This window comes from Salvelinus sp. IW2-2015, unplaced genomic scaffold, assembly GCF_002910315.2.
Source record: "Salvelinus sp. IW2-2015 unplaced genomic scaffold, ASM291031v2 Un_scaffold2006, whole genome shotgun sequence".
In the NCBI taxonomy this organism is placed as follows: Eukaryota; Metazoa; Chordata; class Actinopteri; order Salmoniformes; family Salmonidae; genus Salvelinus; species Salvelinus sp. IW2-2015.
Genome location: NW_019943356.1, coordinates 30,884 through 56,961, shown reverse-complemented (window position 1 = coordinate 56,961; position 26,078 = coordinate 30,884). Strand labels below are relative to the sequence as shown.

The 26,078-nt window shown below is 40.8% G+C and overlaps 1 long non-coding RNA gene across 1 annotated transcript; it reads right to left on the bottom strand.

Annotated features, from left to right (window-relative positions):
• Positions 1–619: 619 nt before the first annotated feature.
• Positions 620–25,222, bottom strand: LOC139024911 (uncharacterized). The gene is made up of 4 exons (XR_011476309.1): positions 25,044–25,222; positions 907–1,933; positions 697–763; positions 620–649 (listed from the first exon to the last, which is right to left on the bottom strand). It is a non-coding gene; the product is annotated as an uncharacterized lncRNA (long non-coding RNA).
• Between the last annotated feature and the right edge of the window lie 856 nt (positions 25,223–26,078).

The following is a 26,078-nucleotide window of genomic DNA, read 5'->3' as shown; positions in this document are numbered from 1 at the left end:
AAGGAACACAGGTTAACCAATAGAGATGCTTGGAGGGTGAAGGAACACAGGTTAACCAATAGAGATGCTTGGATGGGTGAGAAAACAGGTTAACCAATAGAGATGCTTGGAGGGGTGAGGGAACACAGGTTAACCAATAGAGAGGTCTTACAGAGGGTTATGGGGTCCATTCCTTGATTGGTGGAAATTAGGAGGTGACCCCTGAATCTTACATAACTTTAATTTGAAAAATATGTGGTGTACACAGGTGTTTGATTCATGTACACATTATGGTGGTTGCTTTATTGGCAGAAAACAGATGACATTATAGTTATATATCTAATTTATTACAATGAATTCCTACCTGAGATAATGATTCATAAAATAAACATACACATTACGCATTATACAATAGTCCAGAAATATATATTTTATCTCATTATGTGTGTTACTGTATAGGTGAAGAGAAATAATATATTAAGGTATCAATCAAGCGTTATAAAAACAGCACATCTCAAGAAGTATACAAAAGTGACTTCGAGACACATTTAATTTGCAACATTATCACAGTGACACCATGACCTGATCACTGGCTCAGTAAAAAGCTTTCTATTAATTCCCCAACTTTTACATAAGAGACTGGGGAGAAGGGATGCCCAATCCACTCAGACTGTTTATAGGAGAGACTGGGGAGAAGGGGATGCCCAATCACCAGACTGTTTTATAGGAGAGACTGGGGGAGGAAGGGTGATGCCCAATCCACTCAGACTGTTTATAGGAGAGACTGGGGAGAAGGGTGATGCCCAATCCACCAGACTTTTATAGGAGAACTGGGAGGAAAGGGTGATGCCAAATCCACTCAGACGTTTATAGGAGAGACTGGGGGAGGACGTGGTGCCAACCACTCAGATCTGTTATAGGAGAGACTGGGGGAGGAAAGGGTGATGCCCAATCCACTCAGACTGTTTATAGGAGAGACTGGGGGGAAGAGGGTGATGCCCAATCCACTCAGACTGTTTATAGGAGAGACTGGAGGGAAGTGAGCCAAATCCACTCAGACTGTTTATAGGAGAGACTGGGGAGGAAGGGTGATGCCAAATGCCACTCAGACTGTTTATAGGAGAGACTGGGGAGGAAGGGTGATGCCCCAATCCACTTAGACTTTTTATAAGAGAGACTGGGGGAGACGGGTGATGCCCAATCCACTCAGACTGTTTATAGGAGAGACTGGGGAGGAAGGGTGATGCCCAATGCACTCAGACTGTTTATAGGAGAGACTGGGGAGGAAGGGTGATGCCCAATCACTCAGACTGTTATAGGAGAGACTGGGGAGGAAGAGGGATGCCAAATCCACTTAGACTGTTATAGGAGAGACTGGGGAGGACGGGTGATGCCCAATCCACTCAGACGTTTATAGGAGAGACTGGGGGGGAAGGTGAGCCAAAATCCACTCAGACTGTTTATAGGACAGAATTCACTTTCCACACAGCACCGTGGCATTTAATCCATCCCTACATCTTTTAAGGATATTACTTTGATTTGTAGCATGAGTGAGCTAACTGTCCTCTCTCCCTCTGCTCACCCTGCGAGTCTGGCGGTCAGGTTAGCTCTGAGAGAAGCCAGTAGGCTGGTGAGGCTCCTTCTCTAAATCAGCGTTCAGAACACACCACTGACAACAATCCATTAGCGTTCACACACTCTGCCTATTAAAGAAGGAGTGGGCGAGGGCAGTAAAAGGCTGTTATTAAGCGAGGTCCGGACGCCGGTAGACATCAGCCGCAGAGTGGGCGGAGCTCATACGGGAGTCACCGGAGTGGCCTGGCTCATCAGCATATCGGCACGGAGACACATTCCCGCTGACCCCGGCTCTGGGATCGGGCATAGCAGCTTGCGGCACTCCGGAGTTCAGTGCCGGTTTGAGGTGAAGAAAGGAGAGCCTTGGAATCGATCGCTCCTGAAGAAAGAAAGAAAGAAAACAACTTGTTAAGGAGCGATGAGACGGAAAAAAGAAGAGGAGAGATTCCTGTGCTTCAAATTGGATATAAATGATAGATGTGAGGTGCGAGCATGGCTGACTTTGTTTTCCAGGGGAGTGTGTTGTTTTGTTCAGCCCTACACAGGTAACACACTGTGGGTCTGGGGGTTGTTGACTCACTGATTGCTAGGCTAGTCAATCTGTCCTGAGGCAGTGATCATAGACTAGTCTGGTAAACCATGTACAGTGACCGCCCAGAACAAACCAGACCAGACCAGACCAGCCTGGGCCCTCACCCCTCCATCTCCATTATCACAGCCAGCCAGGTGGTCATTCTAATAAACATGGGGTCAATATAGCGGCCATCAGAGGACCCTCTTTGGAGGAGACCTTAAAGGTTATTTTTAATTGTATCCCTCCGGCCTGGTGCATGTAGAAGGGAGGAGAGGAGAGAACAGGATGAGAAGAGGAGGAGAGGGCTCTCACTGAACTGGTATCCTGACCCATCAACAAAGTAGCAAGGGCCCCATGAACTGATCTTGTGAAGCTGTATTGGAAACAGGTACATAAGCCTGTTGATCTGGGACTACACGGTGTCGAAAGCATGCCATACCCCTAACAAAGGCAATCACATTTTTGGTCTTGCCTATTGACGCTCTGAATGGCGCACATACACAATCCATGTCTCAATTGTCTCAAGGCAAAATCCTTCTTTAACCTGTCTCCTCCCCTTCATTCACACAGATTGGAGTGGATTTAAGAAGTGACAATAAGGGATCATATCTTTCACCTGGTCAGTCTGTCATGGAAAGAGCAGGTGTTCTTAATGTTTTGTCCACTCAGTGTATACCCCCAAATGCATAAACCAACAAGCAGTCCCTAAGCATCAACCTGTCTCTCCCTACTACGTGTTCACTACCTCAAACTGTGTATCTATGCTATAATAGAGTTTAACACCATTGTATCACACTCTATACCGGTTTCTCGGAGATGGTGTCTGGGTACTGCTTCACATTACAGTATGTTTCTAAGCAGCCTAGCCACCTGCTAGTAGGGAAATAAGTAGTGGTAGGGAGAAAAATGTATAGTTACATATTGGGATATTGTTTTTGACAATATATCGCAATATTATTTTTGCGCTAATCAGCTGTGCCTGCATGAAAACGCAACTATTTTTCCTTCATATCTTGTTGTCCATCTATTTTAAATAGTGAGCAATGTTCATAATTTCTCATGCTCTCTTGTCCCTCTGCAGCCGACATATAGTGACCAATATGTTTGGAACGTCGAACCGTAAAAAAAATTGCAGTATCGAATCAAAATACTTATAAAATTGTGAGAATCACAATACATATCGTATCAGGAACTAAGTATTGAGATATCATATTGTGAGGTCCCTGGCAATTCCCAGTCCTAGAAATAAGCCATTAGCCACTGGTTGTGATTGGTTGGTGAGGAGCTGGCGGTGGAGCAGCTGCAATAACAGAGGTGTTGTGTAGCAGCGTTCGCAGCGAACCCCTGACCTCGGAGAGCCGAGAGGAACCCGAGGCGTGTGTACCAGATTTCAGGCTCCCCGTGACCCCAACATGGGAACTGGCTCACCTGGAGAGGGGAAACTGAGCCCCCCCTCAGATCACCTGATACGCTGGCTGCCTTAGTGCCTTCTCACCACTGCCTCTTTCAAGCAGCCCTGAGAATGAATGAATATCGGTCCACTGGTTTCGCTTAGTGCATCCATTGTGCATAACTCGCATTAAATTAAGAGACAGACACGGGAGAGTATGGGGTGTGCACTATCAAGAATCAAGTTGGATCAAATTTTAAGACTATCCCGTTGGACTGCTGGGTCAGAAGTTAAAATGGATGTAATGTCCAATAAGCTTGTTGCTTGCAGTGGATACACGCTTAGCTACAGTATCCAGGTTTAGAGGGGAATTACGTTCTCTATTTACAAAATGATTTCTCTCTAGCCTGTTAGGTGTGTGTGGTGTAACAGTAGTGTATATTATGCTTTATGTGACTATCCTCCCTCTGTTGTTTCACAGTGGACGGCCTGAGTGTTAAACCTGTCTCTTTGTGCCTATGTATTGTGTAGGTACAGAGCGACACGAGCTGACATCATGGAGGAGTTTCAACTCCATCTTCCAGTTCTTCAGCAAGGCTCTACAGACTGGGGATGAGTACGAGGAGTCCTTCAACACGGTCACCACACGCAGCTCCCACAGGACCAAACATGACCACAGCCACGACGACTAGAACTACACCAATAGGAGTGAAACACGGGGGGGGGGGGGGGGGGGGGAAATCCTCTCTATTTACCCTCCCTCCCTCCTTCCTTCCTTCCTTCCTCCCTCATCTTTGTGTGATCTCTCCCTTGCAGCTGAGCCCATCTCCCGGCTCGCAGATGCATTGTTTTACTGGCAGAGTGCAGGTTGGCAGTGGTGGTGTATACATCCCAATAGCGCTTTGCATTATTTCTAGATGAGTGCAACTGTCAAAGCAATATGGGCTGAGTGTTTGCGCTTACCGTGGGCTGTGGCGCTTGGCTGTGGTCTGGGCCACGGAGCGGCGGCAGCGGCTCAGATTAAGGCTGACAGGCGCTGTGCAGAGTGCGCCGTGGTGCACCTCCAACTGTCCTGACATCGCCCTGAATGAGCTAATGCCCCAGCAGCCCTCTCCACCACTCCCCGAGGTCCTAAAACCTGCCTGACCCACGGGTCTCACAGTCCTCCTCAACAAACACCACTCATACACTTAGAATATCTCCCTCCCTCAACCCAACCCCCCACCCTCAACCCAAACCCCCTCCCACCTCAACCCAACCCTCAACCCAAACCCCCTCCCCACTCAACCCAACCTCCACCCTCAACCCAAACCCCCTCCCTCACTTCAACCCAACCCTCAACCCAACCCCAACCCTCAACCCAGACCCCCTCCCTCACCTCAACCCAACCCTCAACCCTCAACCCAACCCCCACCCTCAACCCAACCCCCACCCTAACCCAAACCCCCTCCCTCACTTCAACCCAACCCTCAACCCAACCCCAACCCTCAACCCAAACCCCCTCCCTCACCTCAACCCAACCCTCAACCCTCAACCCAACCCCCCTCCTCAACCCAAACCCCTCCCTCACCTCAACCCAACCCTCAACCCAACCCACCCTCAACCAAACCCCTCCCTCACCTCAACCCAACCCTCAACCCAAACCCCTCCCTCACTTCAACCCAACCCTCAACCCAACCCCCACCCTCAACCCAAACCCCCCTTCCCTCACCTCAACCCAACCCCCCACCCTCACCACAAACAATGGTTTTACAGTTTGTAGAACATTGCTCCATTAACATTATCATTTTAATGTAAAGCAAATGTGTTGTTTTTATGTTTCCTTCACTTACCCTTACCTTCCCCAAACACACACACTTTTTATAAAGATACATTTTCTGTCAAGTGTGGCCCTGTTTATACCTTACTTCGAAGGTTGCACTGCACTGTTTATGACAGCTGATATACTGTTGGGGTTCGGTTTTCTTTTGCTTGTTTTTTTATCTTACTTTCTCTCAATGTTTAGCTGGATTTGAATGCGCCCTAATAACTTTTTGTATCAGACCAAATAAGGTCCCAGAGTGATTGTCTGTGATTTTTAATTTGTAAAAATTACTTTTTTTTACTGTACCTTTTATTCCTGTTTGATATCCATGAAATTGATGTCCCTGGATGATTGCATTTGATTAAACAAATAAAACAACCTTAACCTGTGCTAGAAATGAAGAATTCAAGACACTGAGCAGATTTAAAATCATTTAAAGCCCAGCATCAAAATGAGTTTTAGGTATATCTCATTTTAATAGAAACAAGAAGTCAACTTCAATATATCCCCTTGCACGTGTGGGGAAAGCCAAGATTCCAATATTCTCCTACACCTAGATGATATATGTGTTTAGATGTTGGAAGAAATGTAACACATTTATTTTCCAGAACACTTTCCTCACGTGCAAACGGAAAAGTGACAAAGAAATCAGCACTGGCTCAGCCTTGCGTAATCTCAGTCTCCTGGGACATAAACAAGATCAAAAATACAGTATATTTCCACGACGTTTTGGTGAGTTATAAATCACTCAAAGCTTAATAGAATCGCCTTCTAATATGCCCAGATATTAGTCTAAACGAGACAAAAATCCTGTGATACACCTCCCGACACACCCACTGTCTACCCAGACATGCTTTACCTTTTCACGGCTTCATGTGTTGAGGTATTTATGAGGGGACGATAAGAAATGTTTTGGTATACATTTGACCTTTTTTATTTCGGTGTGAATAACAGCCACTGGTGATATGTTGAGGCTTTTGTGGGTTATTAAACACTTAATTGCTTTTGTTAGTAATGAGAGCGCAGTCTGGGCAGTTGTAATTTTCATATAATTTTTATTAATGACTCTGAATGTCACTCAAGAAGTTAACGTGTTTGATTTGGGGAATCTGCATATTAACGGAGGAGTTTAATTTCAGGATACTGTTGACATGTGTGTTCCCTTCACGGGAAGGAAAAAACTGTTGCTATTTTACTTCATTATGCATATATTGTTGCCTTAGGAATAAGAAGACACTATGTTGACTGGTATTTTTAATAAAGACCAACAAGCCATATATGAATGGATCAAAAGTAATGGGAGCAGCCTTAAACCAAATCTAAAGCACAGTGGATATGTAAATTGTGACTAATTCTAACAATTGCTCTTGAATATGTTATTGTTTCAGATTGTATCCGTTTTATTGATCCAATAAGTCATGCTCACTATAAAGACATCCATGCTTTGTGAATCGATTAAACATAGCGTTTGAAAAACATTTTGTACCTTTTGTTTTTCCAATTTTTACATTGACTTTGATGTAACTTAGTTTCAACTATTGCCTATTAAAATGTAATTATTTGTATGTAAAGTTAACTTTAATCATCCACCAATCGTCATGTGTTTCCCATGCACCATTCCCATCGATTACATATTTTTTGTGAATATTTCAGTTGCTAAAATGTTATTAAAATGTTGTAGTGTCGATGAAGTTTCCAACTACCACGTGGCCCATGGGGATTTTTTTCAAATACCCTAATTCATATTTATAATTTTACATTTACGTCGTTTAGCAGACGCTCTGATCCAGAAACAATTAACGTTAAGTGCCTTGCTCAAGGGCACGTTGACTAATTTTTCACCTAGTAGGCTCGGGGATTCGAACCAGCGACTTTTCGGTTACTGGCCCAACGCTCCGCTAGGCTACCTGACCCTGCTTTTTCTAATACCATGGTCAATCTAACAGTTCTATTTGTTCTTCATTTAGGCTATGTTATATATCTCTTTAGAAACCAACAAAAGGCATCGGCGAGGTAACCCATAGATTAGATTACATAATTCGGTAATAGAATAGTTTTTTCTTTATTTTACCACACATAACATGTTCATATAGGCTACGCTACCCAAGTCACAGGGGCAGGTTTACTCAAGAGGGAAGTAAAAGAAAGTGAACGTTGAGAGAAGGTCGACCTTGGCAACTCTTTGTAGTCTGTTGAGCTGCCGCATCGGCTCACGAACCTTCACTGCGAAGTGCGCGGGGAAGTTGAGCCTCGAGGAAAAGTGATCCGAGTCATCGTCTCACATAACAACAGCTATGAAACCTGACGGAGGAAGACGGTCCATCACTCAGGACGGAGGAAACCAGTCCTCAACAATTGGACTAGTGTTAGCCAAAGTAAATTCCTTCTTAAAAAGTTTAATGATTTTTTTTTGTATTAATAACAGTGTCGCTTCAAGGAACGCTGATAGGACTGCAAAATAACATTCCTTGCCCCTATAGCTATATTAAGTGAAGCTTTTTGGTTTCAAGTTTTTGGCTGCATAATGTTTATTAGCCTGCACATCTCGCGGAGAAAATGTGCTTTTAAACTACAATCTCCAATTACAACAGGTTAAACGTGTTTTAAACATGACGACGGTTAAACATCAATTGGGCTAAAACTCCTCAAAATTGCGATTCATCTTTGCAAAGAGAGAGCTGTATGCCAGCACGGTTTACAGGATAATTTGTTTTCACATGGTGAAAACCGATAAGGTCATTAAACGCCCCCTCAATAAATCTTTAGAAATCTTTCCATTAACCTCCGAAAAAACAAGTGCCAGCGAGTGGAACCAGCCAAGATCTCTCACACCATGTCAGGTTCCTCGTCAAAAAAATAAAAACAGTCAATCACCCATCTCTATTGAGAGTTGGTCTCACTTTTCTGACACGTAAAATGTCTTAACACACTTAAATTCAACAGGCAAGTATAGGCGAGAGTTGGCACATAATAACATGATAGCCTTGAAACTTTTCAACAACAAACAAATCTAGTTTCCCAGTAATGCTCAAACAGTTACCAGGCTATCGATGTAGCCCCATGTTACATTATTCACCATAATGAAGATACATTTTTAACATTGGGGATACGTTTAACATAACTTTGATTAGCACGCGTCAGAAATATCTGCCTAGACCAATTGCATATTTTTTCATCAGTCATGTCACACTTAACAACATTAAATTGAATTCCAGTTCCCACTCCTGTTTAATTATTTTAAGTATACATGCCTACATATTCATGAGTACATTATCATTCCCTCACATAGGCTACTAGAGTGTCTTCGCTCTTGAAACTTCAAAAGCCTGGTCTCTCATGTCAAATAGCAATGAGATCCCAAAATGATATTTCAATTTTCCAGGAGACTAGTATTGTCACGCTTAGCCTACTCTCACCATCCTCTCCCATGCTCGCCAGCACTGCTAAATATGAACTATTTCCAAAGACGGATAGGCATTAAGCAAAGTTGGAATGTCACCCCCACCAGCTCCTTGTCTTCTTGAGCACTCCACCAGATCACTGTCAGATCTCTATTTGCATAATTATATGCTCCGCTCTGAAGAGAAAACTAACCCCCACATTTTACGGGTCAACAAACTGCAACAATCAATGTTTTATCGTGTAGGTCTATACTAAAAAACGGTCTTAACAGCCATTCAAGTCTCTCTATTTCTCTCTCTCTCTCTCCCTCTAAGTAGGAGAGCAAATAGTTTTTCATCTATTGACGGAAGAGGAATGTGTAGCTTAGGCTTGTTTGTTCCCCCTCCTTTCCTCGTGTTTTTTTCCAGAGTATACTTTGTATTTCCTATGCAAAATAAGTCTCCCACCCAAAGAAAGCACTACCCAGTATTGGGTTCGAATGTAACGTCGTCATTACATATTCATTGATTAACCAAACCATGATCCAGTGGAAACCACGTCATCACCAACCATCTCTATCCAGCGAAGCCCTTCATATTCAGAAAGCACAGGAATACGGCTCGGGGGAATCATTCAGAAGCCTGCCATACATGCGTCCTACTGCACAACCAGTGAATAGGCCTAAACCCAATGAGGTTATAGTTTGACATGCCGCTGGAAGTTGCACGTTGCCTATCCAATAGGATATTTCTTAATTATAGATACAATGTAGGCCATTTTCCCAACAGGCTGTTCAAAATATCGACAGGTGTTTGCCATATCCAGCTGAGAGAAAGCCTGGCAGGCGGTATATTCTGGGCTATGTGTAGGACATGTAGTGTACACTCTTAATGGAAAAAAAGGTTCTGTATAGAACACAAAAGGGTTATATGGGTGCTTCATGTTTGACACCCCTTAAGGTTCGAAATTGGTTCCATATAGAACCCAATATGGAACCCAAGAGTTCTATATGGAACCGTTTTTGGTTCAGTGAAGAAGAACCCCTGGGGTTCTGACCAAATAACCCTATAAAAGGGTTCTATATAGAATCTTTAGGGGAGTAATCTATGAAGCAAGCAATAGAACCCTTCTTGGTTCTATCCAGAACTTTTTTTCTAAAAGTGTAGAACTCCCAAAATTCACGGGACCGGTTCTCAAAAATCTTTGGCCAAACATAGCCATACTCACATCCCGGTGACAAACAGATAAACTATGTTACCAATACAGGTCCCATGTTGATAATAGCTATAGGCATCACACGCATGCGCGCACACACACACACACACACACACACACACACACACACACACACACACACACACACACACTGGCCTCTCGTTGCGATTAATTGGGCCTCACCTGTCTGATAATCTGACAATGTGACATAACCATGGTCACCATAGCCTATGTGTGCGGTGTGTTTGTATGAGCCTGGCACATAGTACACCGATCGTGCCCAGCTGTTGGCAGGCAGAGCCGTTTTATGGTTTGCAGTCCATTTGGCTTTAATAGTATAGCTTTCAGGCGGACGCTACTCCATACCATTACCGCCCCCTCAATTACAGCCCCTCTGATAGTCTCGGGTCGCACAGACTCCGCTAGTAAAAGCCCGCCTCTGAAATGGAATACATTTGAAGAATGGGCTCCGAATTTTAACATTATACTTTCTAACACTTTAGTGACGACACTGTATATTATTCGAGTAGAGATCAAGTAAAGAAAGAGTCAATTAGCGTAGTGCTTAAGAGCCCACCGACTGCCTGTTGGAGGAAATTGGCCATTTCGATGTGATGAATGATTGACAATGTGAATGTTTGAAGTGGGTCTGTAATTTGGGCTATTCCTAGGTTATGAGTTGTGATTTTAACGTTCTGTTAAATCATGTGGAAATGCAGTCTAATAGTTGTTTTTTCAGAACCCACCCATTTCATCTACAACATTTGTATTGAAATCCAAATAAGGAACAAATAACGAGCATATAAAAGGGGATTTTGGTCCTTCGTCCAACTTTACTCTATCAAAAGGAACTCCAAATATTTCACAACCAGCTGACTTGGAACACTAAATTCACATCCCACAATTCTAAGTTGAAAAATCAATGCCACTTCAAAATGCATGGAAGTCAATAGGAGATGGTGGTGGAAATGAATGGTGCAATGGTTGGGTTGTGCATAAAGACACATTTCCATTCTCTGTATGTTAATGGGCAATAAATGACATCTTATCTTACATATGACTATACAACTTAATAGTTAATTTTATGATCTTACACTCGATGATGGGCAGTTACCATGTAACTAGGTTGTCTGAAAGGTATACAGTGACTTCAGAAAGTATTCACACCCCTTGACTTTTTCTACGTTTCGTTGTGTTACAGCCCACATTTTAAATTGATTCAATGTAGATTTTGTGTCACTGGCCTACACACAATAACCCATCATGTCAAAGTGGAACTATGTTTTTAGAAATTTTTACAAATTAATTTTAAATGAAAAGCTGAAATGTCTTGAATCAATAATTATTCAACCCCTTTGTCATGGCAAGGCTAAATAAGTTCAGGAGTAAAAATGTGCTTAACAAGTCACATAATTAGTTGCATGGACTCACTCTGTGTAGCATTTCGCTACACTCGCAATGACATCGGCTAAACACGTGTATGTGACCAATACATTTGATTTGATTTGATAATCGTTATTAACATAATTTTTGAATGACTACCTCATCACTGTTCCCCACACATCTGTGAGGGCCCTCAGTCGAGCAGTGAATTTCAAACATAGATCCAGCCGCAAAGACTAAGGTTTTCCAATGCCTCACAAATAATGGCACTTGGTAGATCAGTAAAAAAAAAAAAGCAGACATTTAATATTTGAGCCTGGTGATGTTATTAATTACACTTTGGATGGTGTATCAATAAACCCAGTCACTACAAAGATACAGGCGTCCTTCCTAACTCAGTTGCCAGAGAGGAAGTAAACCATTCAGAGATTTCAATATAAGGCCAATGGCGACTTTACAACAGTTACAGAGTTTAATGGCTGTGATAGGAAAAAACTGAGGATGGATCAACAACATTGTAGTTACTCCACAATACTAACCCACATGACAGCGTGAAGAGAAGGAAGATTGTACAGAATACAAATATTCCAAAACATGCATCCTATTTGTAAAAAGGCACTAAAGTAATACTGCAAAAAATGTGACAAAGCAATTAACTTTTTGTCCTGAATACAAAGTGTTATTAAATTTGGGGAAAATCCAATACAACACGTTACTGAGTACCACTCTCCATATTGTCAAGCATAGTGGTGGCTGCATCATGTTATGGATATGCTTGTCATCGGCAAAGACTACAGAGTTTTTCAGGATAAAAAGAATGGAATAGATCTAAGCACAGGCAAATCCTAGAGGAAAACCTGGTTCAGTCTGCTTTCCAACAGACACTGGGAGACAAATTCAGCTTTCAGCAGGACACTAACCTAAAACACAAGGCTAAATATACACTGGAGTTGCTTACCAAGACGACATTGGATGTTTCTGAGTGTCCTTTTGACTTAAATCAGCTTGAAAATCTATGGCAAGACTTGAATATAAGCTGTCTACACTCTTAGAGTAAAAGGGTTGCAAAAGGGTTCTTCGGTTGTGTCCCCATAGGATAACCCTTTTGGTTCCAGTTAGAACCCTTTTTGGTTCCAGTTAGAACCCTTTTTGGTTCCAGATAGAACCCTTTTTGGTCCCAGGTAGAACTATTTTGGATCCCATGTAGAACCCTCTGTGCAAAGGGTTTTACATGGAACCCAAAAGGGTTCTACCTGGAACCAAATATTGTTCTTCAAAGGGTTCTCCTATGGGGACAGCCGAAGAACCATTTTAGGTTCTCCATAGCACCTTATTTTCAAAGAGTGTAGCAATGATCAACAACCAACTTAACAGAGCTTGAAGAATGTGCCAATATTGTACAATCCAGGAGTGCAAAGCTTTTAGAGACTTGCCCAGAAAGACTCACAGCTGTAATCCCTGCAAAAGGTGATTCTAACATGCATTTACTCGGGGGGTTGAATACATATGTAACCAAGATATATTTGTGTTTTATTTTTCATTATTATTATTAATTTTTTTACAAAATGATAGAATGTTTCTTCCACTTTGATATTACAGAGTATTTTGTATAGATCATTGACAAAAAAAATGAATTACATCGATTTTAATCCCACCTTGTAAAACAACAAAATGTGGTCAAAGTGAAGGGGTGTGAATAGTTTCTGAAGGCACGGTACCTAGTTTGATCTAACAGTGGACTAATTATTTAAACGTGATAAAAATTGTAAACCGCAATATGCACGAATCAGACTAGCTAGGTTTTACAGGCTAAAAATCTAATCCAAAGTGGAACAATAAATAACATTGAAACATGAATCATTATTAAATAGCCTAAAACATTAGGCCTATTATAATATTGAATGAGTTTGTATATTTGTATTATTTAAATGCAATTTCGTTAGATATGCAAGTAAGGCCCAGATGTAGTTTCACTGAAAAAACATGGAAGAGTTTCATAGTTCAGTATAGTTTAATATATCCTGAAGTTAATCCGTCAATTATAGACATTTATTATGGATAAACACCTGCCTTTAGCCTTAAGCAAAATAAGGCTATTTTGTTCAACTCTGCACTGGCCTTTTCGTTTATAATTATTGTTAACTTATTGAGGAAACTGTGCCATTTAAGTGGTTTATCTACATAATTGTTAGTTAACAGAGTTTTGTTGAATGGATAACTATCACAACACAAATGATTTCCAGTTAGTTTTAGTATAGTGGTAACATGAAAATAACATGAATACACATTTACAATACATTTACGTTCTAGTTATTTAGTAGACGCTCTCACGCATTTAAAATAATAATACGAATGATTGCCTATGATAATCAACAATAACAATTAAGTGATAATGATATATGGAACGAAAATTGAAAGGTTATTTAGTTTTATATGATTTAAGGGAATTATATATAAAGTTTGATTGGACTTAAATACCATTTAAAAATGGACAATGACACTGGTGAAAAGCTGTTGCTGTTATTTCACGGGTTTGTGCATTCAGGCTTTTCCTGTTGTTATTTAAAACCTCCAGCAAGCAACCTGGGTCTTATTGCCTATCTGAATTTATATTCTGTTTTTTTTATTTACATGAAGGAAGTCCAGTCAAAACGTGTGCAGCAACTTCTCTCTCTTTGTAGGATGATATGAAGGGAAAACCAAGTGTTTCCCAACTTCATAACAACAATCATTTAACCATAGAAGATGATGCTAGCGTATACTGAATATACTGAATGTATATGTACATGGGCACAACAATTGGCTTCTCCCTCCGAACGAAACCTAATCTCAGGTAGTTTCTCAAGCCCCCAAAGAACTCTAGCCTCAAATCGATGGCGATCGGAGGGGGGGAAGAGAGATCAATGTGGGAGACAGACGAAGGCCCATACTCTAACACTCCGGAACCCGGTGTTCATCACTTTTGGCTTGATATGTTAAAAAAAGAGAGCACAACGTGATATTAAATCACACATTATAAATGAGTTTCATCAGCTGAACGCGGCCCTTCGAGCCGAGGCTCAACACACCCGTAGGCTGCGTGGTAGGTTGGCCTTTCCTCCCCCCAGTGTAAGAGACGAGTTATTACTGTCGAGCAGTCCTCATCGGCTCCAGCGTGCATCCTCATTACGGACGCCCCAAAAGATGAAGCTCTAAATTAAGTTATTGCCATCCAATGAACTTAGATTAGATAGGCCGCAGAGATGGCCGCTCGTTTTGATACACCCTGACAGGCAGGAAGGTGGAGAGAGGGACGATGGGTGGGGGGGGGGGGGGGGGGGGCAGATTGGCAGGTGTGTTTTGTATGTACATTTCATGGTTTCTAGCCCCTTGGTTAATTTGGGCCCAATTGGAATCTCATTGGTAGCCTACTTATTACAGCTCGCGCTATTAAAGGCACCTTCCCGCGCTCTCTTTGATGCCGCTCCCTTTCTCTCTTTTCGATGGGTCTACTTTGTTCCTTCCTATTTCATTTCTTTATCAGCCATTCAAATGAAATAGGACATCTCTCTTCTCTCCCTGTCTGACAAGCGTCTCTCTCTCTGCCTCTGTCCATAATCTCTCCATCCAGTTGACTAGCTTTCTTCTTGTCGGCGCTCAAATCGTTATTGTGTTTGCTACCTGAGTCAGCAGCAGCAGGAAGGATGAAAAGCGGGGTTTTGACGAAATAGGGAAGTATGCCTGATATTTGTCAGGAGAGGGAGTGAGTGGTGATGGCGGCAGGAACGCCTGAAAGGAGTTGTGTGTATTTGCGATCTGGTGGTTGCGATGCTTCAGTCTGTGAAGACAAAAACAGAGCAACCAACTGCACTTTCTTAATCTGTCACTATCAGAAAGACAGTGACAGATTGGGAGCATCTCCCTCCTCCCATCGACACCTGCCCTACCTGAGATACCTTCTCATCTCAACCTTATTGAGAAATTCAAAATATTTTTCAAATAGCCTAAATTATGCAGAAGCACATATTCGTTTACTCTGTGCACTATTATTAAACAACAAAAATACTTTGAAGGTTTAGTGACGTTGATTGCATTCGTTTATATTCCTTTTGGTAATCAAATAATTGTCGCCATGTAGGTAGGCTATTTAGGGTAGTAACCATGTGCTTTTGTATATGGCTATTGAAAAATTATACATTTAGTAGTCTACAATAGAAAGTAAGCTTGGAATATAGGCCTGCATTGTATTTTGATACACAGTCTTTGTTAATTAGTTTTGTAAATATTCAATCAATGTTATTTGGATAAGGATGATTGCAAAAATGCTGTGGAGATTAATTTGTGAAAACTATAGTCTTGTAATTAAAGCGTATAATACACTATAATGTGCTGTTTATATTAAAACGTGTTTCATCTGAATATTATCCATTGATGGAGGAGGCCTGTATTACTTTAAAAAAAGAGTCCTGTAACATTCACAGAACATACCTCGTTCATACCTTATACTGTAAATATATTTAAAGAGAAAGGAAGAAAGTCTCACACTCTATATATGCTCCCAACAATGTAATGAGTAAATATAATTGTCAACGTTTCGGCAACGCAGTGCCTTCTTCAGGGTACTTTTTAAATACCTTCATCAGCTTGTTCAGTTGCTATTACGTTTGCATAATAAATTATATCTCTGTGCAATGTCAACATACAAAGTTCCCCTTACCTTCGATATCATCAACTTTATACATATATATATAACCCAATATATGTATATATATATATATATATATATTATATAATATATGTATTGTGGTTGGCATTTATGTCCGTTACAATATCACACTAAACAATCATTTTGAAATATTTCTAATAAATAAAAACAAACCAGAACACACCCCACCTCACTACAATTAACATTGGACCTAAAACAGGTTGATATCTAACGAACCCAATGCTGATGTATTAGCCTACTGTATAAGCTATCAGGTGTGTTTGTACCAATACGTTGACCTGTCAGGGGATACTTGTTAAGAATTTAACTCAAACTGTTGGCGGTCTCCAGACGCTCACGGTGGCATCGATTTGAAACTTGTCCTGTCTAATTTGATGATAGCATCCAGCTACCCGAGAATAGCACCATGGACAGCGCTCTTTCCTGACCTTGCCTTGCTATCAAATTACCCCCGCCTGGGCCACGGTGGGAGACCAACACCAAGTTTGCACGACAAAGATTGAAGAGAGAGAAGGGGTTCTTTTTTTCCTCTCAACACTGATCTCACAACTCCCTCCCATCATGATATCTCTCTCTCCATGACTGTCAGTCTGGCAATATCTGTTGATAAAATACACTCCCTTACTGATGCTCTGTCCTTAAAGGTGTACCGTGCCTGAATACAGGCAATACGTATAGCATTTCTCATTGTAAATGGACTGTTCGTCTCATTTCTAACATACCCCCATCGAGTATTGTGGGATCGTATTGTCTAAATGTCATGCATTCAAATATGTTCCTGATTATAAGTCAATTGTAGTATGTATGTACATTCATACACACATCATGCACATGTATGCATAGATAGATACATACAGAAAGACATTGAAACCCGCCACACCCATGTCATGCGCACGTGTTGTGAGAAAAAGTTGAGTTGAGAGCTGGATTGGCTCATTTCTAAAGTTGGAATCGGAACCGGTTGATGGCGCCGGTTGATGGCGGATTTGCTGGTGGGGCGAGAGAAGCTATTTGATGGAGCTCTACAACTTTGAGACAGCTTGTTAATTAAAACCCCACGAGATGAGCCTCTGAAGCCACCGTCCATATCAGAACAATGCTAAATATCCTGACAGCAAGTTATACCAATCAGGCGCGCGGGCAGCTTTGTACTCGCTCTTCAATCCCACCTTTTAGCACATGCTAGCAGTGAGATAATTTCATTCGTTAAAATCCCACTGTGACGGTGAAATATGTTTTTTTTTCTACTGTCTTATTCGTGGAAAATCGTCCAAATGACTGCTGCTATACTCTCAAATCCACCCACGTCAGCTTAAAAATGCGTGTGAAAGAGTAATGAAAGAACGTCTTCGTTGGGTGGTCTAAGAACTAAATATTCATAATCACTTTGACCAAATTAAAACATTTAGAAATAAAAATTGAAAGCACTTGTGAGTTTTGGGGTTTACCTTATGAAATAAAGAAACAATAAAAAGTGAATGAAAACGTACGTATTTTAGGTGACAACGAATAGGATATTATGTGATCAATTTCGGCGAGGTCATTATACGCTTTGTGTTATATGCATTATTCCATCTTAACTGAACTGGCACCCACCCTTTGTCTGCGGGATCTGTGCGTCATTTCATTTTAATACGCATATGTGAGATGATGGCTTGTTAAATCGTGAAAAACAAATACAGAGAGCCTTTTTTAAACACTCAAACGGAGGATGACTCCATGGCCATTCTAGAAAAAGTAATTGAAATGCGTAATTTCTTAATGTAGACTTGAATGTGTTGGCCAAGCGTATGCTACAAATGTAAATACACCTATATTGTAGAAGAGTTATCGTTCTTAGTTCTGGCGGCTACGCCCTCTTGATTGTGAGGAATGAAACCGAGCAGTGCAGGCAGTGATTCTTTGATGCAGCTCATTTAGTCCAGGTGGATGGTCTAGGAACACGCGGTGAGATACCATGCACCCAGGATCGAACAGGGGGTGACGTGAACTAGCGGACAATACATCTCAATTCCTGCTAAAAGATTACTTTCACAATAACGACCACCAGTACACCAGTCTTTGTCACGCCTGCACGGTGCACATTATAGCCTCACACTATAGCCCATGCTTGGTGTTGGACATCAAATATTTCTGGGCCTCATCAACTCCCATTAGACTCATCTAGTGCCTAATATTTCAATGGCATAATCAACACGGTCCATTGAAAAACTATTTTGTAACATCATTTTATTAATATCCAAACCAACAGGGAAAACAGAATCTAGAAATATATCTAAACAAATGAGCGGTTTGAAACTGCATTCTCCCTTACTGGACCAGTCACTATTGCAATGAAAGCCTGTTAAAACATTAGATATGGGCAGTATTTATTCATAACAGGACATATTCCTGTTCCATGAGTCTCTCTAACCTGTTTATTTTATCATCTAGCGCGGTTGCGGCCTCTGCACCTGATCGCCGGTGCCTGGGTCTGAGCTCGCGCTTTTAAGACAGCTGTAAAAAGTTATCTAAGTCTCCAGCACATTCATCAACCTCAGACATGGACAAGACGCTCTTTAGTGAATTTGTGACTGCAGCAGTATATCTTGACAGAGAGTGGGCCACTCACTGCAAACAATGCACATTTTCCCTCAACTGCAAAGGACTATTAAACAAGGGCATATTTATATTTTTCTTTAAATTATTGTCTTGTCTTGACTACATAAAAAAATCGATAGGCTATATTCTATTGCTTAGAATATATAGACTGACAAAATGTATTTAAATAGCTGTATCTCATGGAATTAGCCTTGTTTTTAAATCAGTGTTGAAAAAATATTCTGTTCTAAATGATATTACAATATTTATATATATGTTACAAACATGCTCGTTAACAACAGTTTATCACTGTACCCACATTTCAGTTGTTTGAATTAATTAAAATCATATTTAATTTTGAACAATGTTAAAGCCTACTATTTATTTTGGAGGATTCGAATTTGGAGTATGCTTATGCAATATACCATTTCTGGAAACTTCACCTAAAATACAATTAAATGAAACCTAATGAGTTATTAGAATACCTAAGCTTATAAGCAATGCACAATAATCAAAACAAATATCTTATTATCAGTTTATATTTAAAAAAAAAACATGCATTAGTACTCTAATTTGGTTTATGTGTTTAATCAATCTGATTTTATCAAAATGCAAAACCCATCTGACACATAAAACCATTAAAAGTATTTGTCTCATTTACACACACCAACGAAATTAAATTAGGAGCATTTACAGTCGCGGAAAGTATAGTGATATCGCTGCAGACGAGTGGGGTGGTTAAGGTTGAGCGTGGATAGAGGTTGTGTTGTTCCTCGGTCTGAGGGTCCCAGTACCCAGAGCGCCATCTAGCAAACAAACGTAGAAACAAACAGCGCGAGACAGCCTCCATGCACTGCACTGCACGAGCACTGAAGCACGAGAGCACCATAACAAAGCCGCTTAGGAGCGCCACCAAGGTATTCAGACAAACCTTCTACATCCTGCACTGCCTTCATTCAGCAGTAGACTGCTCTCTATTCACGATTGATGCTTTCCATTAAAAAAAACACCCTTAAATAGTAGTCAAATTATTAATAAATGAACAAATCAATTAATTAGAACGAAGCAATGTGCGTTTTGCACAGGATCGAATTTTAATGAACCCTGAAGGGTCAAGATGCTAAATAAACTGATCATGTCATCAGTGTTCAAGCTACATGTCTAGGAACTTCTAATGTCAAACTGGCTGACGGAGATCTGGCGAATATCAACTTGACAAAATCGATAGGCCCACTATCATCTGCTAGTCCCATAACGGTGTTTTACTTCACCAAGTGTACCACACAAGCACACAATACATCTTCTGTCGGGTGTGGTTTCGAATCAATTGAAAGGTCTCAAAAGTAGGTTGTGGGATAAGGAGGGCTGGTGAGCTGTGTTGTCTGTCATGCGCTCTCTCCAAGCCACTGACAGCATGAGTAGGCTAGGCTACACCACAGCACCGGTGTTAATGACCACGCTCTCAGTCATCATATAGGCTCCCACGTCACCACTCTTCACCCTCACTATTCCTTGTCCTCCTCATCTCCACTGCCATTACTTCAAACACCAACAAATATGACGAATCCAAGATCATATCCTGTATCCTAACACTATCACCAACGCCTCAGTGTACCACTGCTAACAATGATAGTGGTCGCAATAACATTTAGCAAGTAGTCGTCGTCATAACCACCTTAATTGAGATTGTATTAATAACCATAAGACTATATAGCCTAATAACCATGATTAGTATGGCAATCGAAGCGTATAGTCCTAATCTAAAATGGAGACAAAGACTACAGCGTCTTAGTTCAATTTATAACCAACCCATTTACGCCTCTAGCCTACTGTGCATGCCACTGCCTACAGAGACAGAAGACCTTTCTGATTTGGGAAGGACATTTTACATAATTAGAAATAGGCCTATTATAAATGCTAGAATATTAATATCAGAATATTTGTAATAATACTTTTCTCTAATACTTTCAATATATCCTGATGTACAAGTGGACTATTAGTAATTGTATTAATTTTAATGAGTGATTAGTCGACGTAGATGAGAACATATACACCAATAGGCGTTCAGAGGGAGACACAGCACAATCGGATGCTATTGCTTTCTTCTACGTAAACCGCAATACGTCACAATTTTCATTGAGCCGCGTGCACTAATGTCAAATTGCAAGGGACTTAAAAAATAACATTCTAGATTAAAAGTAAGGTGTACGAAATATACATATGGGTTTTGGTTTCATACATATAGGGTGCTACACATCGATATTAATGATAAAAACATTTGCTCATAGGCTACTATTTTTTTGTGACCCATTACTGTGCTTTTATGACAGACACACTTATCATGGTTCTCAATGCAGGTGTTTGTGTGTGTGTGTGTGTGTGTGTGTGTGTGTGTGCGCCCGCGCGTGTGTGTGTGTAGGGCATCTTCTCATCAAAATAATCCAGAGCAGTGTCAAGTAATTTCATATAAAACTCAGATATTTCCCTTATGGCTATGCTATGCAGTCAATCTAGTATTGCTGATTTATTATGTGAACAATTACCTAAAGAGTCCAATGTTATCCTCGTAAAATTAATCAAATATGATGCGTAGTCTAACCAGATTCCTGAATCTCCTGCTAATCAATTTATAAATGCGATGAACCTGTTGTAGACATGTTCTCTCCAAAGAGAAGGCATTTTGTCAAATGTGGTCATAGGCTACTCGACATTAATATATAGGCTATAGTTTTTAAAAAACGGCGTTATGCTATTCTTTTTCAGGATAAAGTGTCCTGATCCATGTCGTGCTCGAACCCCTGTATTGATTATTTTCAGGCACATCTCTATTTTCTGTCTACCGCTCTGTGGTAAACGAGATAGCCCCCTTTTTGCCGCCTCTGCGTGCAGTGGAAAGAGTGAAGATGTGACGGGGCGTATTTGAAGTATGACGAGCTTTGTGGTCAACTCCTTTTCATTCCCCTGCCTCAAATACTCTTTCAAATAAGCCTCCCGGCCACCCCCTGCCACCATGACATGAATGGGCGGCTGACCTTTCGGGCCGTGTCCACTCTCCGTCCAGTTTTATCCAAACAAGCCTCCTCCCCCCACCCTGCCTCATCTAGGATGCCAGCTATTTTTCACTGATATCATCAACGAATGCAAATCATTTGGACGTGGGGGGCTGCATGGAAGGAGAAGGAGCAGTGGTGTAAAGTACTTAAATAAAAATACTTTAAAGTACTCCTTAAGTCGTTTTTTACGGTATCCGTACTTTACATTACTATTTCTTTTTTTGACAACTTTTACTTCACTACATTCCTAAAGAAATAATGTACTTTTTACTCGCTACATTTTGAATGCTTAGCAGGACAGGAAAGTGGTCCAATTCACACTCTTATCAAGAAAACATCCCTGGACATCTCTACTGCCTCTGATGTGACGGACTCACTAAACACAAATGCCTCGTTTGTAAATTATGCCTGAGTGTTGAAGTGTGTCCCCGGCTACCCATAAAATAAGGAATTTAAAATGATTTACACTTTTACTTTTACCTTTGTTACTTAAGTATATTTTAACAATTACATTTACTTTTGATACTTAAGTATATTTTAAACCCAATACTTTAAGACTTTTAGACTTCAAGTAATATTTTATTGGGTGATTTTCAATTTTACTTGAGTTATTTTCTATAAAGGCATCTTTACTTTTACTCAAGTATGATAATTGGGTACTTTTTCCACCACTGAGAAGGAGGGTGGGTAGTCATGGACAAATACCACACTAGTTGAGAATGCGCGTGTGTAGATGGAATAATTGAATACCCACCAATATGGGATGGTTCGAACCACCTTGAATTCAAAATTGCAGAGAAAATAGACCTTCCAATTTCTGAATTTCGCACCTTTGAAATACCACCAACAAATTCGCCATTCAGATAAGATGCGTTTATTTCTGCATGGCCTTTGAAGAGAGAGGGGTCGAGTCAGTCAGCGAGGAAAGGCCACTCCGTTAACCCCCTCCCTTTACACTCCTCCCTCTCCCTCCCTACAACAGACCAACCCCCACCTTTTCTTAGCACAGACCTGAGCGCGCGCACACAATTTGACTATAGCCTATCACGCGGGCTTTAAGGCTACACAGAGGGTAGATTAGAGCGGTGCTTCTCTAGCAAGTAGAGGAGCGGGCACTTCTGTAATCACAGTGGAGGTATGTAGCCTAGGCCACAAAGTGTTAGTAGCTAGCTATAGCGAGAGGAGCAGTCCACGTGCTTTAGGCGAGCAGCAAAACGTTTTCTCGAATGCTTTATAATCATCAAAGCACAATATGTTATTAAAAGAGAATATATTTTGGACATTTCAAAAGATAAGGCTACTTATGCATGTATAGCCTATCTCAAAAGTGATGTCTGCCTATATAGGCATATTATCAGTTGCCTATATACCAAAGGACATTCCATTTTGATAATATGGACAATGTGTATTAGAAATGTTAGTCATTGTCTAACGTGAAGACAGTCTCGCGTTGCATGGTTACATCGCTATTGGCAGCTTATCTTCGCTTAGACCAATGCTACTGCAGAGACATACATATTGATGGATGATGCTGAGTAAGATCGAAAAAATACATTTATTTATCAACAGTCTGCCTTTCCTCTAAACTGTAGAGAGAGATAGAGAGAGATAGAGAGAGAGAGAGAGAGAGAGAGGTGTCTGCGCTGCACCAACCTTGGGGAAGCCCTGGCACTATCAAAACCTCTGACCAATGGCATAGATCAAAAAATGCCCTTTATGAAACGTTTCAGTCAATCAAGAACACTGACCATGCGCCAGCCAGGTAAATAAAGGCTAAATTGCAACAAAATAAACAGCAACATAAATAAATACTAAAGAGCTTGTGTACCACAAATACAGTCCTGGATCATAAAAATATTCTGGCACGCTTTATAGCAAGAAAACAGATGTAACGTTTCCATGTATTAATGGTCTACATAAAGTTGGAACGTCTCCAGAATGGCTGTTATTTTCACAACGGCTATTATAGCTCACACATAGGCCTGTTCGTTTGTTCATAAACATAACAGAAATTAAACAAATTGACTCAAACTCAGCTAGGAGACTAACTGGCCTTTCTTTACCCAAATCAGTGTATATCGATTGCATAGGCCAATAGCATATAAATAACTCTTGTTTTATGTTTTGCCAGTTTAATATTTTGAAGACGTAGCCAATAGGCCTACAGATAGAGACTAGTTAGATAAAATATCAATTGCTTCATAAGCATTATGATTGATTGAGTGATTGGCTGAAACGTGCAGTGTGGCCTATCAACCCAGTTTGGTCAAGCTTCAAGACGTGCTATGTATTTTCTTGTTTTTAATATACCATGCATTGAACGTGGGTACCAGGCCTATAGGCTACATATGCATTTAAGCTATAAAAAAAAATCCATATGAAAAATTAACTTCATAAAGGCAATGTGAAAATCCTGACGACGAAGTGAAACATTAGTGGTGACCAAAATTATATTTACATAAACATGCTGCAAAAATAGGTGACCAATGAATTTGGTCTCAGCATGAAGTATAATTGCAACAAAATGCAGCTGAGTAAAATTGAGGAGCTCACTGGCAGCGGTGGTACAGTTACAAACCATCTGGTGTGTATTAGAAAGAGAAGCCGTAAATATTACTGAAAAGCCAGGGTGTTATAAGGCAAGCCCGGCCTTGCTGGCCTCCCATATGTTGACATATTACACCGTGGGGATGTCTATTAAAACATTTCAAATGAATACATTACCATATTAGTTACATTCATTTAGTTGGTGTAGGCTAGATCTCCCGATGACTTGACGTCACTCTGTTTGTAAACAGTTTGAAGGGATTACGGAATGAATTAGTTGGCGCAGCATGCTGGTGACGTTATGTTTGGACCACTGTGGAATTTTTCGGCCAGCACCTAGAATTKTAAGTGTCCATAAGCAACAGGTTAACTCTTCTCTGACTCAAAACACAATTGCAATTGGCCTTAATGACAACATTTGCCACTGACAATCACAAACATCCCTATAAACTTCTCAAAGGAAATGAAGCTATAGCCTCCTCTTCTCAAAACCTCAGCCCCTTCTCCTCGTTGTCTCGACTCGGTTAACTCGTTTTACGCTTTCCCTTTCAAAATCAAACTTTCCTTTCCAATCTCCTGGGTTTCTTTTCCGGTACTGTGATTACCGGAACTTATACATACACTGAAAAATAGCACTCTTGAGTTTAAATGCCACGTGTTGATTAATTTGTTGTTAATGACAGCCGGAGTCACACACACACGCATAAGCACATCCTTTCCTCTTTCCCTTTCTCACATATCCCTCCCCCTTCTCTCACTCTCGCTCTCTCCTTCTCCCCTCTCCCCTTGCTTATCCATTTCACTCAAACGTGCACACACACACTGTGCATGAGAGACAAAACCAAAACAAGTCTTACTTTTTTTCGTGAATCTCCATCATAGTCCTTGATGTTCCAGCTTCTCTGAGCCGTCTCTCTTCACAGATTGTAAAGTCTAAAACATTTGAGTTCGACACAACATCTCGCTTTAATTAATATATTTCTGGGCTCTGTCCCATAGACTATACCCAAAAGCTTAGAGTGAAGTGCAGATTGAGACATATTGAGCCCGCTTTAAAAGGATCATTTCATGTGGGAGGTTGGACACAAAGTTTGGACTCGTGACTGGCATTCCGGAGGGACATGCATATTTTAAAACAACAAAGCAAGATAGAGACGGGGCTCCGGGTGGGAGAGGAAAAAACTCGGAAAGAAGTTACTATCTGATGAACAGCTGTCATTGTTGGGCAAGTCTCGAGCGGGTATTAAGATATAGCCTACATTCCCAAGCCCCTGTCGAATAATTATCATCGACTGCCCCTCGACGATTATTCTTTTTTATCTCACGCTTCAATATTTGTATTTCACAATTACCCTTTATTTCGTATAATTGGCACTTTATATCACCACCATGTTGTAAACACAACGTTTAGCCAATTAGGCTTGCATAAGTTAATAATATAAAATCCCAATGCATTGTAGCAGTGCCATGGTGGTTGATGTTCAGCAGCAACTCAATGTCCTACATTGCGTAAAACTGGGTAGAATCTTCCCTTGAGGACGTAGCTTATGGTGAATCCACAATTGTTTTCAACGTTCTGACGATTCACGTGCCAATCAAGAAAAATATGTTTCCTTATAAAAACACCAAAAGTAGTGTATGTGAGAGTTTGGACAACTTAGTTGACCATGTTACTGTAAAGGCACACACTTGTCATAATTAGCCTACATCCAAATGCTGTGATTTATGGGTTATAACTCGGCTACAAGAGTTTAAATGCCTTAGCACTAGGCCCATTAATGAGTGATAAAGATAACAATTCACAGTCTTATTTTCTATAGGCCTATCGTTAAAATGACTTCTATTCTATGTGGAATCTGTTCAAGGGTAAATGCTTAGAATGTGTTCACTGT